This window comes from Capra hircus, chromosome 20 (genome assembly GCF_001704415.2).
Source record: "Capra hircus breed San Clemente chromosome 20, ASM170441v1, whole genome shotgun sequence".
Taxonomy (NCBI): Eukaryota; Metazoa; Chordata; class Mammalia; order Artiodactyla; family Bovidae; genus Capra; species Capra hircus.
Window position 1 is genome coordinate 38238788 of NC_030827.1, and position 15254 is coordinate 38254041.

Here is a 15254-nt window from a genome sequence, read left to right on the forward strand (position 1 = left end):
TTCTTCTTTGTATTCTTGCCACCTCTTTTTAATATCTCCTGCTTCTGTTAGGTCCATGCCATTTCTGTCCTTTATTTTGCCCATCTTTGCATGAAATGTTCCCTTGCTATTTCTAATTTTCTTGAAGAGCTCTCTAGTCTTTCCTGTTCTATTATTTTCCTCTATTTCTTTGCATTGATAACTTAGGAAGACTTTCTTTTCTCTTCTTGCTATACTTTGGAACTCTGCATTCTAAGGGATATATCTTTCCTTTTCTTCTTTGTTTTTCACTTCTCTTCTTTTCACAGCTATTTGTAAGGCCTCCTCAGACAACCATTTTGCCTTTTTTTCCTTGGGGGTGGCCTTGATCCCTGCCTCCTGTATAATGTCAGGAACCTCCGTCCATAGTTCTTTTTTTTAAAAAAATTTATTATTATTTTTTTAATAAAATTTTCTTTTTTACTTTATTTTACTTTACAGTACTGTATTGGTTTTGCCATACATTGACATGAATCCACCACGGATGTACATGAGTTCCCAAACATGAACCCCCCTCCCACCTCCCACCCCATATCATCTCTCTGGATCATCCCCGTGCACCAGCCCCAAGCATCCTGTATCCTGCTTCGAACCTAGACTGGTGATTCATTTCTTACATGATAGTATACAGGTTTCAATGCCATGCTCCCAAATCATCCCACCCTCTCCCTCTCCCTCTGAGTCCAAAAGTCTGCTCTACACATCTGTGTCTCTTTTGCTGTCTTGCATACAGGGTCTTCATTACCATCTTTCTAAATTCCATATATATGTTAGTATACTATATTGGTGTTTTTCTTTCTGGCTTACTTCACTCTGTATAATCGGCTCCAGTTTCATCCACCTCATTAGAACTGATTCAAATGTATTCTTTTTACTGGCTGAGTAATACTCCATTGTGTATATGTACCACTGCTTTCTTATCCATTCATCTGCTGATGGACATCTAGGTTGTTTCCATGTCCTGGCTATTATAAACAGTGCTGCGATGAACATTGGGGTACATGTGTCTCTTTCAATTCTGGTTTCCTCGGTGTGTATGCTCAGCAGTGGGATTGCTGGGTCATAAGGTAGTTCTATTTGCAATTTTTTAAGGAATCTCCACACTGTTCTCCATAGTGGCTGTATTAGTTTGCATTCCCATCAACAGTGTAAGAGGGTTCCCTTTTCTCCACACCCTCTCCTGCTGGGGTCCAGCCCTGGAGGATCCAGGGAATTCAAAGTGGGGACAGCGTTGGTGAGGGAATAAACTTATTTATTTATTAATATAAGATTAGATTAGGAAGAAATAGTGTAGTAGGAAAATTAAGTGGAGAAAAGAGGCTGAATAACTTGGTTTACATGGAAAGCCAATAAAGTTCCAGACAAGGAGCTTGCACCGTCTATGTTAGGCCACCAGTATCCATTTGAATATCGGAGAGTGCTCTGCCTTGGGCTCTCTCTCTTACGGATCTTAGAAGCCGGGACAAGTAAGTAGACATGGCGAGCCTCCACGCGCCAGATGGGAATTCAGCCTGAAATTAGAGTAAAGAGGAGACACAGGGGAAACCAGTCCTTACAATGACTGGCCCTGCATCTGTTGTGTAGAAAGGCCTTTTATACCTTTTTGATTGTACACAGAGATCAATGGGTAATACAAAATTATGCAGCTTTAGCAGCCCAGACTCTTATCAAAACCAGGCTTTCTCTCTGCATACCTAATTGTATACGCAAGCCTTAGGTGATTTACATCATCTTCTGGCCAGAGGGCCAATTAACATTTTACAGCCTTTTTTCTGATAAGGGTTTGTCAACCAGAAGACTTATTTGTGTTGATCTTCCCAAAGTCTGGTGCCACCCTCAGAAAACACTAAATAGAGTTACATTCTTACATAGCAAGGACACAAGAGGAGTGCAGTGATATGTAACGAAAGAAAAGTAATTAACTCAAAAGTCTAGTGTTGCTAACATCAAAACTACTATATACCCTACATTTTACATAATGGAAGATACAGAGTCATGCAGGGGCAGCAGTCCTGACCCTTTCTGCATATCTTTTTGTATACAAAAGGTCTCAGGTGATTTACATTATCTTCTGGCCAAGAGGCTTGCTAACACTTTTTGGCTCTCTTCCTTAATGAATGTTAATCTCATTTCCCCTGAAGTGTTTTTCTTTAATCTGCATCTCCTTAAAGCACTAAAGTTACATCTCTGTAGAACAAAGGCACAGTGGGTTATAACAAAGAAGGTACTTAACTCAAAGATCTAATGTTGCTACTTGTTTTTTCTATATACCAACTATATCAACAAATAAAAGATATGAAAATTTGGCAGCAAGTATTGGCTCAACAATGAAACTTAATCAATTTTATTCTAATGATCTTGATACCTCAGAAGCCCCTGCAATCCTAGGATGTTTTAAGCTTCCTGTGCCTTCTGCAGTCAGTAGGCCTCAAACAATCACATGCGCAGCTGTACGAGTCCCGTAGGCAGGCTAGAAAGCCATCAGAGGGGTTTTTGGATTGAAACACTCATATTATGCCCAGGAGATTTATTATCTAAAAGCTCTAATTTTTCCAGGAAAAGGTGGTGGGGGGGACAGCCCTCTGTTAATGACAGAAGAGTAGGTGGAAAGCATAACACAGTAAAGCAGGCAGACTCTGTTCTTGGGGCGTGGATGCTCAGGAAATTCCAGGGGGAAGACCTGAAGCCTGATCACGTCCTTGCATTTTGTCAGGCTTCCTTCTGCATGACCTTGTCACCGGCGGGATTCCTCACGCTGGCTCCTGGCACTCTCCAGCATTTATTGCTTACAGACTTTTGGATCACAGCCATTCTGACTGGTGTGAAGTGGTACCTCGCTGTGGTCTTGATTTGCATTTCTCTAATAATGAGTGATGTTGAGCATCTTTTCATGTGTTTGTTAGCCATCCATATGTCTTCTTTGGAGAAATGTCTATTTAGTTCTTTGGCCCATTTTTTGATTGGGTCATTTATTTTTCTGGAATTGAGCTGCATAAGTTGCTTGTATATTTTTGAGATTAGTTGTTTGTCAGTTGCTTCATTTGCTATTCTTTTCTCCCATTCAGAAGGCTGTCTTTTCACCTTGCTTATATTTTCCTTTGTTGTGCAGAAGCTTTTAATTTTTTTTGTTTTCTTTTTAAAAATTTTTTTAATTAATTAATTTATTTTTTAAATTTTAAAATCTTTAATTCTTACATGTGTTCCCAAACATGAACCCCCCCCCCCCACTTCCCTCCCCATAACACATCTCTCTGTGTCATCCCCATGCATCAGTCCCAAGCATGCTGTATCCTGCATCAGACATAGACTGGCGATTCGATTCTTACATGATAGTATACATGTTAGAATGCCATTCTCCCAAATCATCCCACCCTCTCCCTCTCCCTCTGAGTCCAAAAGTCCGTTATACACATCTGTGTCTTTTTTGCTGTCTTGCATACAGGGTCGTCAGATCCCATTTGTTTATTTTTGCTTTTATTTCCAGAATTCTGGGAGGTGGATCATAGAGGATCCTGCTGTGATTTATGTCGGAGAGTGTTTTGCCTATGTTCTCCTCTAGGAGTTTTATAGTTTCTGATCTTACATTTAGATCTTTAATCCATTTTGAGTTTATTTTTGTGTGCGGTGTTAGAAAGTGATCTAGTTTCATTCTTTTACAAGTGGTTGACCAGTTTTCCCAGCACCACTTGTTAAAGAGATTGTCTTTACTCCATTGTATATTCTTGCCTCCTTTGTCAAAGATAAGGTGTCCATATGTGTGTGGATTTATCTCTGGGCTTTCTATTTTGTTCCATTGATCTATATGTCTGTCTTTGTGCCAGTACCATTCTGTTTTGATGACTGTGGCTTTGTAGTAGAGCATGAAGTCAGGCAAGTTGATTCCATAATTCAGGCCCTCTGTCTATCAGATCTAATCCCTTGAATCTATTTGTCACTTCCACTGTACATTCATAAGGGATTTGATTTATATCATTCCTTAATGGTCTAGTGGATTTCCCTACTTTCTTCAATTTAAGTCTGAATTTGGCAATAGGAGTTTGTGATCTGAGCCACAGTCAGTTCCTGGTCTCGTTTTTGCTGACTGTATAGAGCTTCTCCATCTTTGACTGCAAAGAATATAATCAATCTGATTTCGGTATTGACCATCTGGTGATGTTTATGTGTAGAGTCTTCTCTTGTGTTGTTGGAAGAGGGTGTTTGCTATGACAAGTGCATTCTCTTGGCAAAACTCTATTAGCCTTTGTCATGCTTCATTCTGTACTCCAAGCCAAATTTGCCTGTTGCTCCAGGTATTTCTTGACTTCTAGTTTTGCATTCCAGTCCCCTATAATGAAAAGGACATCTTTTGGGTATTAGTTCTAGAAGGTCTTTTAGGTCTTCATAGAACCATTCAGCTTCCTCAGCGTTTCTGGTCGCATCATAGACTTGGATTACTGTGATATTGAATGGTTTGCCTTGGAAATGAACAGAGATCATTCTGTTGTTTTTAAGATTGCATCCAAGTACTGCATTTCAGACTCTTTTGTTGACTATGAGGGCTACGCCATTTCTTCTAAGGGATTCTTGTCCACAGTCATAGATATAATGGTCATCTGAGTTAAATTCACCCATTCCAGTCCATTTTAGTTCGCTGATTCCTAAAATGTAGATGTTCACTCTTGTCATTTCCTGTTTGACCACTTCCAATTTGCCTAGATTCATGGACCTCACTTTCTAAGTTCCTATGCAATATTGGTCTTTATAGAATGGACCTTACTTCCATCACCAGTCACATCCACAACTGGGTGTTGTTTTTGCTTTGGCTCCATCTCTTCATTCTTTCTGAAGTTATTTCTCCACTGATCTCCAGTAGCATATTGGGCATCTACTGACCTCGGGAGTTCATCTTTCAGAGTCCTGTATTTTTGCCTTTTCATACTGTTCATGGAGTTGTCAAGGCAAGAATACTGAAGTGATTTGATATTCCCTTCTCCAGTGGACCACAATTTGTCAGAACTCTCCATCATGACCTATCTGTCTTGGGTGGCCCTACATGGCATGGCTCATTGTTTCACTGAGTTAGACAAGGCTGTGGTCCGGGTAATCAGATTGGTTAGTTTTCTGTGATTGTGGCTTTCAGTCTCTCTGCCCTCTGATGGAGAAGGATAAGAGGCTTATGGAAGCTTCCTGATGGGAGAGACTGACTGAGGGGGAAACTGGGTCTTGTGATGGGCGGAGCAATGCTCAGTAAATCTTTAATTTTCTATTGATGGGCAGGGCTGTGTTCCTTCCCTGTTATTTGACACGAAACCAAACTATGGAGGAGGTAATGAAGATAATGGGTACCTCCTTCAAAAGATCCCATGCATTTACTTCTACAATCAGTGCCCCCGACCCTGCAGCAGGCCACCACCAACCCATGCCTCTGCTGGAGACTCTTAGAAACTCACAGGCAAGTCTGGGTCAGTCTTTTCTGGGGTCACTGCTCCTTTCTCATGGGTCCTGGTATGCACAAAGTTCTGTTTGTGCCCTCCAAGAATCTGTTTCCCCAGTCCTGCGTAAGTTCTGGTGGCTCCATGGTGGGATTAATGGCGACCTCCTCCAAGAGGTCTTCTGCCATACCCAGGTCTGCTGCACCCAGAACCCCTACCCCTGTGGCAGTCTACTGCTGACCTGTACCTCCACAGGAGACACTCATACACAGTTCTGTCTCAAATACAGTTCTGGCTGGAGGTAACTCAAGTCTTTCTTGGAATTCCCACCTTAAGCTGTTCTATGGTTGTTTAGTATGGTATGTGGTGGGGAAGGGTGTGACTCAGATCACACAGGTTATTCCTGAGATGTCTGCTGTCTCTCTTTTCAGGGTCTCTTATACTGCGTGAATCTTAGCAGCTTGTCTATCATACTTGGGATATGACAACTTTTTAAAAATTGGTATTTACTGGTGTATGGTTGTTTTACATGCAGAAGGAAATGGTAACCCATTCCAGTATCATCGCCTGAAGAATCCCATGGATAGAGGAGGCTGGAGGGCTACAGTCCATGGGGTCACAGAGTCAGACACGACTTAGCAACTGAACAACAAAAACAAGAGTTGATCTACAATTTTGTGTTAGTTTCTATGTACAGCAACATGAAACAGTTATACATATATGAGTACACATAGCTATTCCTTTTGAGATTCTTTTTCCATATAGGCCATTACAGAGTACTGTGTAGAGTTCTCTGTGGTATATAGTAGGTTCTTATTAGTTATCTGTTTTATATATAGTAGTAGGTGTATGTCAGTCCCAATCTCCCAATTTATCTTTCCTCCTCTTTTCTTTCTTGGTAATCATAGCTTTGTTTTCTACAACTGTGACTCTATATCTGTTTTATAAATAAATGCATTTGTACCATTTGCCATAGTCCACATACAAGTGATATCACATGATATTTTTTTGTCTTTCTGTCTGACTTCACTCAGTATGACAATCTCAGGTCCATCTGTGTTGCTGCAAATGGCACTGTACGTGTGTTAGTTGCTCAGTTGTGTCTGACTCTTTGTGACCCCATGGATTGTAGCCCTCCAGGTTCCTCTGTGTATGGGATTCTCCAGGAAAGAACACTAGAGTGGGTAGCTGTTCCAGGGGAACTTCCCAGTCCAGGGATTGAACCTAGGTTTCCTGATGGCACATTCTTTATAGTCTGAGCCACCAGGGAAGGCCCAAATGGCCTTATTTCATTCTTTCTATGACTGCATAGTATTCCATTGCATATATATGTACTGCATCTTTATCCATTCCTCTGCTGATAGACATTTAATTTGCCAACATTGTGAGTGTTGAGAGAAATTTACTTTTGAGAAAGCTGTGGATATTTAAGGGAGAAATACAACAGGGATTTGGATAGTCATTCATTCATTCATTCAATCAATAAATACCTATTTAGCAAATACTGCTCTAGGTGCTGGGAATTTAGCCTTGAGCAAAAGAAATATGATATATTTACTTATGAAAGTTCAATATAGAAGACAAAATTCTAAAGTTCAAGGTGTAGGTCTGGATGACAGGAAAATCTTGAAGGTGAAAGAGCCAATTAATATAATAAAAAAGGCAAATGTACAGGAGAGATTGGATGACTGAAGGAGCAAGTTTCTGGAGATGAGGGAAGGACTGAGGTAAAGGACATTAATAGTGATATTGTCTTCTACTGAGAGAGGGGCAGCTCATTTTTGATGAGGGAAAGAGTTGGTAGAGGTTTAGGGGGATCTGGGAGCTTTCTAAATAGAGATAGTAGACAGAGAGGAGACCCAAGTTATGACTTGGTTTTCTTAAAGTAATGGCATAATCATCTTCTGAGAATGAGAAGGACTGAGATTCAGTGGAGGACTTGATGTGAAGGTTTGTTTAGTGATGGAGTACATTAGCATAGGGTGCTGCCAAATAAATCAAGAAAAACACAGATTTGTAAGGATACTGTTTGGCAGCCTTGTGAGTTTTTTTTTCACTAGGACAGACCAGCAGAGTCATGCAGGCTCCTCTTCAACATGTATTTTTTCTATATGATATTTGGAATAACATATGTATATATGTACATGTTGGCTACACATCAGTTATTAAATATGATTATTTCTTGGGAGTGGGATTGGGGAGCAAGGTCTTCTACTTGTTATGCAATATATGTCTATGTTTCTTAAATTGTAGGGAAGAGGCAAGTGCTATTTTAGTAATAAAGTATTAATAAATATTTGATGAAGTAACTCAGCATATGAAAATATTGTAATCAAAGAGTTTAATGAAGTCTTTGTGCCTTTTATTGTATTTAAAAAATTTGATTCACTTGTGTTTCCAAATGTGCAATCATTTCATTTGCCAATACTGATCATTTCATTTCCTTCTATGTAGTATTTACACTTCTAACTTTTTCCCTTGTCTGCTTGTATTTCCCAGAATTTCTAGGACAGTGTTAAATGCGATGACAATGGAATTTCTTTTGTGTTATCTCTAAATTCAATGGAGTATAACTTTTAATATTTCACCATTGACCATGATCCTAATTTATCTTCCATTCTTATTTTACTAAAGCTTTATGCTTAAAAAAATCCTAAGTGCCACTCAGATCTACTTTGGCAGTTTCATACTATAGTTCATAAAAGTTGATTGATATGTTAAAAAAGAGATTTTAGACTGAGGCAGTCCTAAGATGGAGGAGGAATAGGACAGGGAGACCACTTTCTCCCCCACAAATTCATCAAAAGAACATTTAAATGCTGAGTAAATTCCACAAAACAACTTCTGAATGCCGGCAGAGGACATCAGGCACCCAGTAAAGCAGCCCGTTGTCTTCAAAAGAAGTGTCCCTCCCTCCCCACAGTGCGACTGAACAAATGAGCCTAAAAAAGTGTCCACCACCGCCCCTTTGTGTCAGGGTGGAAATCAGACACTGAAGAGACCAGCAAACAGAAGAAGCTAAAACAGGGGGAACTGCCTTGGAAGTGACAGGTGCAATAGATTAAAACCCTGTAGTTAGTACTGACTACATAGAAAGGGTGGAGAAGGCAATGGCACCCCACTCCAGTACTCTTGCCTGGAAAATCCCATGGATGGAGAACCCTGGTAGGCTGCAGTCCATGGGGTTGCTGAGGGTTGGACACGACTGAGTGACTTCACTTTGACTTTTCACTTTAGTGCATTGGAGAAGGAAATGGCAACCCACTCCAGTGTTCTTGCCTGGAGAATCCCAGGGATGGGGGAGCCTGGTGGGCTGCTGTCTATGGGGTCGCACAGTTGGACATGACTGAAGTGACTTAGCAGCAGCAGCAGCACATAGGAAGGGGCCAATAGAGCTTGAGAAATATAAGCCAGACCAAGGAACTCTCTGAAAATAAGCTGACCTCACACTGCCCACAACACCAGAGAAAGTCCTAGATATATTTTTACTATTATTTTTTAAAATAAAAAAAATTAAGTCCTCTATTACTCCTTTAATTTTCATTTTTATAACCTACTATTACTTTGCAAAAAAAGATATCTTATTTTTTAAAGCAAACTTCATATATATATATTATAATTTTTGTGACTTTTTTCCTTTTCTTTGATATTGTATTTTTGAAAATCCAACCTCTACTCTAGATTTTTAATCTTTGCTTTTTTTTTTTTTTTAAATCAATTTTGTACCTTTACGAACACAATCTTCAGTACCCATTTTCACTTGGGAGTGAGATTACTGGCTTGACTGCTCTCTCCCTCTTTGGACTCTCCTTTTTCCCCACCTCTATCTCCTCCCTCCCCCTTCTCTTCTCTACCCAACTCTGTGAATCTCTTTTTGTGTTCCAGATGGGGGAGAACATTTAGGAACTGATTACTGGCTGGATCTGTCTCTTTCCTCTTGATTCCCCCTTTTATCCTCCTGGCCACCTCTGTCTCGTTCCTCCCTCTTTGCTTCTCTGTATAACTCCGTGAACATTTCTGAGTGGTCCAGACTGGGGAGCGCACATAAGGAAGTGATTACTGGCTAGCTTGCTCTCTCCTCTTTTTTTTTTTTTTTCTTTCCATTTTACATGTTATTAGTTTTTTATTTTTTTTAATTTTGAAATCTTTAATTCTTACATGCGTTCCCAAACATGAACCCCCCCTCCCACCTCCCTCCCCATAACATCTCTCTGGGTCATCCCCATGCACCAGCCCCAAGCATGCTGTATCATGCGTCAGACATAGACTGGCAATTCAATTCTTACATGATAGTATACAGGTTAGAATGCCATTCTCCCAAATCATCCCACCCTCTCCCTCTCCCTCTGAGTCCAAAAGTCCGCTCTACACATCTGTGTCTTTTTTCCTGTCTTGCATACAGGGTCGTCATTGCCATCTTTCTAAATTCCATATATATGTGTTAGTATACTGTATTGGTGTTTTTCTTTCTGGCTTACTTCACTCTGTATAATCGGCTCCAGTTTCATCCATCTCATCAGAACTGATTCAAATGAATTCTTTTTAACGGCTGAGTAATACTCCATTGTGTATATGTACCACAGCTTTCTTATCCATTCATCTGCTGATGGACATCTAGGTTGTTTCCATGTCCTGGCTATTATAAACAGTGCTGCGATGAACACTGGGGTACATGTGTCTCTTTCAATTCTGGTTTCCTCGGTGTGTATGCCCAGCAGTGGGATTGCTGGGTCATAAGGTAGTTCTATTTGCAATTTTTTAAGGAATCTCCACACTGTTCTCATTCCCTGATGAGATGCATCCACTCGGAACCTCTGAATGTGACTTACTTGGAAAAGGGTCTTTGCACACTGCCAGTTTTGAGAAGGCAATGGCAACCCACTCCAGTACTCTTTCCTGGAAAACCCCATGGACGGAGGAGCCTGGTGGGCTGCTGTCTATGGGGTCGCACAGAGTCGGACACGACTGACGTGACTTAGCAGCAGCAACATCTCATGGCTCAGACGGTTAAGCATCTGTCTACAATGCGGGAGACCCAGGTTTGATCCCTGGGTTGGGAAGATCTCCTAGGAAATGGCAATCCACTCCAGTACTATTGCCTGGAAAATCCCATGGACAGAGGAGTCTGGTAGGCTATAGTCCATGGGGTTGCAAAGAGTCGGACATGACTGGGTGACTTCACTTCTTCACCTCATCTCATTTGGGTCACCTCTAACTCCCACCTCCCTCTTCTCTTCTCCATGTAACTCTGTGAACCTCTCTGGGTGTCCCTCACTGTGGAGAAACTTTTCATCTTTAACCTAGATGTTTTATCAATGGTGCTGTATAGATGGAGAAGTCTTGAGGCTACTGTAAAAATAAGACTGAAAACCAGAAGCAAGAGGCTTAAGTCCAAATCCTGAGAACACCAGAGAACTCCTGACTCCAGGGAACATTAATTGACAGGAGCTCATCAAACGTCTCCATACCTACACTGAAACCAAGCACCGCCCAAGGGCCAACAAGTTCCAGAGCAAGGCATACCACAAATTCTCCAGCAACACAGGAACACAGCCCCGAACTTCAATATACAAGTTGTCCAAGTCACTCCAAACCCACTGACATCTCATAACTCATTATTAGACACTTCATTGCACTCCAGAGAGAAGAAATCCAGCTCCACCCACCAGAAAACCGACACAAGCTTCCATAACCAGGAGATCTTGGCAAACCACCCATACAACCCCACTCATAGGGAGGAAACTCCACAATAAAGAGAACTCCACAAACTGCCAGAATACAGAAAAGCCACCCCAAACACAGCAATATAAACAGGATGAAGAGAGAGAGGAATACCCAGCAGGTAAAGGAGCAAGATAAATGCCCACCAAACCAAACAAAAGAAGAAGAGATAGGGAATTTACCCGATAAAGAATTCCAAATAATGATAATGAAAATGATCCAAAATCTTGAAATCAAAATGGAATCACAGATAAATAGCCTGGAGACAAGGATTAAGAAGATGCAAGAAAGGTTTAACAAGGATCTAAAAGAAATAAAAAAGAGTCAATTTATAATGAATAATGCAATAAAAGAGATCAAAAACACTATGGAGGGAACAAATAGTAAAATAACGGAGGCAGAAGATAGGATTAGTGAAGTAGAAGATAGAATGGTAGAAACAAATGAATCAGAGAGGAAAAAAGAAAAACGAATTAAAAGAAATGAGGACAATCTCAGAGACCTCTGGGACAATGTTAAACACCCCAACATTTGAATCATAGGAGTCCCAGAAGAAGAAGACAAACAGAAAGACCATGAGAAAATAGTTGAGGAGATAATAGTTGAAAACTTCCCTAAAATGGGGAAGGAAATAATTACCCAAGTCCAAGAAACTCAGAGAGTCCCAAACAGGATAAACCCAAGGTGAAACACCCCAAGACACATATTAATCATATTAACAAAGATCAAACACAAAGAACAAATATTAAAAGCAGCAAGGGAAAAACAACAAATAACACACAAGGGGATTCCCATAAGGATAATAGTAGAAACTTTTCAGGCCAGAAGGGAATGGCAGGACATACTTAAAGTGATGAAAGAAAATAAACTACAACCCAGATTACTGCAACCAGCAAGGATCTCAGTCAAATATGAAGGAGAAATCAAAAGCTTTCCAGACACGCAAAAGCTGAGAGAACTCAGCACCACCAAACCAGCTCTTCAACAAATGCTAAAGGATCTTCTCTAGACAGGAAACACAACAAGGGTGTATAAACTCTAACCCAAAACAATAAAGTTAATAGCAATGGCATCATACTTATCAATAATTACCTTAAACATAAATGGGTTGAATGCCCCAACTAAAAGACAAAGACTGGCTGAATGGACACAAAAACAAGACCCTTTTATGTGGTCTACAAGAGACCCACCTCAAAACAGGGGACACATACAGACTGAAAGTGAAGGGATGGAAAAAGATATTCCAGGCAAATAGAGACCAAAAGAAAGCAGGAGTGGCAATACTCATATCCGATAAAATAGACTTTAAAACAAAGGCTGTGAAAAGAGACAAAGAGGGACACTACATACTGATCAAAGGATCAATCCAAGAAGAAGATATAACAATTATAAATATATATGCACCCAACATAGGAGCACCACAATATGTAAGACAAATGCTAACAAGTATGAAAGGGGAAATTAATAGTAACACAATAATAGTGGGAGACTTTAATACCTATGGATAGATCAACTAAACAGAAAATTAACAAGGAAACACAAACTTTAAATGATACAATAGACCAGTTAGATCTAGTTGATATCTATAGGACATTTTACCCCAAAACAATGAATTTCACCTTTTTCTCAAGCTTACATGGAACCTTCTCCAAGATAGATCCCATCCTGGGCCATAAATCTACCCTTGGTAAATTCAAAAAAATTGAAATCATACCAAGCATCTTTTCTGACCACAATGCAGTAAGAGAAGATCTCAATCACAGGAGAAAAACTATTAAAAATTCCAACATATGGAGGATGAACAACACGCTGCTGAATACCAACAAATCACAGAAGAAATAAAAAAGAAATAAAAATATGCATAGGAACAAATGAAAATGAAAACACAACCTGAAACCTGTGGGACAATGTAAAGGCAGTGCTAAGGGGAAGGTTCATAGCAATACAGGCATACCTCAAGAAACAAGTAAAAAGTCAAATAAATAACCTAACTCTACACATAAAGCAACTGGAAACGGAAGAAAGGAAGAGCCCCAGGGTTAGTAGAAGGAAATAAATCTTAAAAACTAGGGCAGAAATAAATGGAAAAGAAACAAAAGATACCATAGCAAAAATCAAGAAAGCCAAAAGCTGGTTCTTTGAGAGGATAAATAAAATTGACAAACCATTAGCCAAACTCATCAAGAAACAAAGGGAGAAAAACCAAATCAATAAAATTAGAAATGAAAATGGAGCAATCACAACAGACAATACAGAAATACAAAGGATCATAAGAGACTACTATCAGCAATTATATGCCAATAAAATGGACAACATGGAAGAAATGGACAAATTCTTAGAAAAGTACAACTTTCCAAAATTGAACCAGGAAGAAATAAAAAATCTTAACAGACCTATCGCAAACACAGAAATTGAAACTGTAATCAGAAATCTTCCAGCAAACAAAAGCCCAGGTCCAGACGGCTTCACAGCTGAATTCTACCAAAAATTTAGGGAAGAGCTAACACCTATCCTACTCAAAATCTTCCAGAAAATTGCAGAGGAAGGTAAACTTCCAAACTCATTCTATGAGGCCACCATCACCCTAACACCAAAACCTGACAAAGATGCCACAAAAAAAGAAAACTACAGGCCAATATCACTGACGAACATAGATGCAAAAATCCTTAACAAAATTCTAGCAATCAGAATCCAACAACACATTAAAAAGATCATACACCGTGACAAAGTGGGCTTTATCCCAGGGATGCAAGGATTCTTCAATATCCACAAATCAATCAATGTAATACACCACATTAACAAATTGAAAAGTAAAAGCCATATCATTATCTCAACAGACGCAGAGAAAGCCCTTGACAAATTTCAACATCCATTTATGATAAAAACTCTCCAGAAAGCAGGAATAGGAGGAACATACCTCAACATAATAAAAGCTATATATGACAAACCCACTGCAAACATTATCCTCAATGGTGAAAATTTGAAAGCATTTCCCCTAAAGTCAGGAACAAGACAAGGGTGCCCACTTTCACCACTACTGTTCAACATAGTTTTGGAAGTTTTGGCCACAGCTAACAGAGCAGAAAAAGAAATAAAAGGAATCCAAATTGGAAAATAAGAAGTAAAACTCTCACTGTTTGCAGATGACATGATCCTCTACATAGAAAACCCTAAAGACTCCACCAGAAAATTACTAGAGCTAATCAATGAATATAGTAGATTTGCAGGATATAAAATCAACACACAGAAATACCTTGCATTCCTATACACTAATAATGAGAAAATAGAAAAAGAAATTAAGGAAACAATTCCATTCACCATTGCAGCAAAAAGAATAAAATACTTAGGAATATATCTACCTAAAGAAACAAAAGACCTATATATAGAAAACTATAAAACAAGAAAGAAAGAGATCAAAGAGGACACTAATAGATGGAGAAATATACCATGTTCATGGATCGGAAGAATCAATATAGTGAAAATGATTATACTACCCAAAGCAATCTATAGATTCAATGCAATCCCTATCAAGCCACCGACGGTATTTTTCACAGATCTAGAACAAATAATTTCATAATTTGTATGGAAATACAAAAAACCTTGAATAGCCAAAGCAATCTTGAGAAAGAAGAATGGAACTGGATGAATCAACCTGCCTGACTTCAGACTACTCTATGAAGCTACAGTCATCAAGACAGTATGGTACTGGCACAAAGACAGAAATATAGACCAATGGGACAAAATAGAAAGCCCAGAGATAAATCCACACACCTATGGACAACTTATCTTTGACAAAGGAGGCAAGAATATACAGTGGAGAAAAGACAATCTCTTTAACAAGTCGTGCTGGGAAAACTGGTCAACCACTGTAAAAGAATGAAACTAGAATACTTTCTAACACCATACACAAAGATAAACTCAAAATGGATTAAAGATCTAAACGTAAGACCAGAAACTATAAAACTCCTAGAGGAGAACATAGGCAAAACACTCTCCGACATAAATCATAGCAGGATCCTCTATGATCCACCTCTCAGAATATTGGAAATAAAAGCAAAAATAAACCAATGGGATCTAATTAAAATTAAAAGCTTCTGCACAACT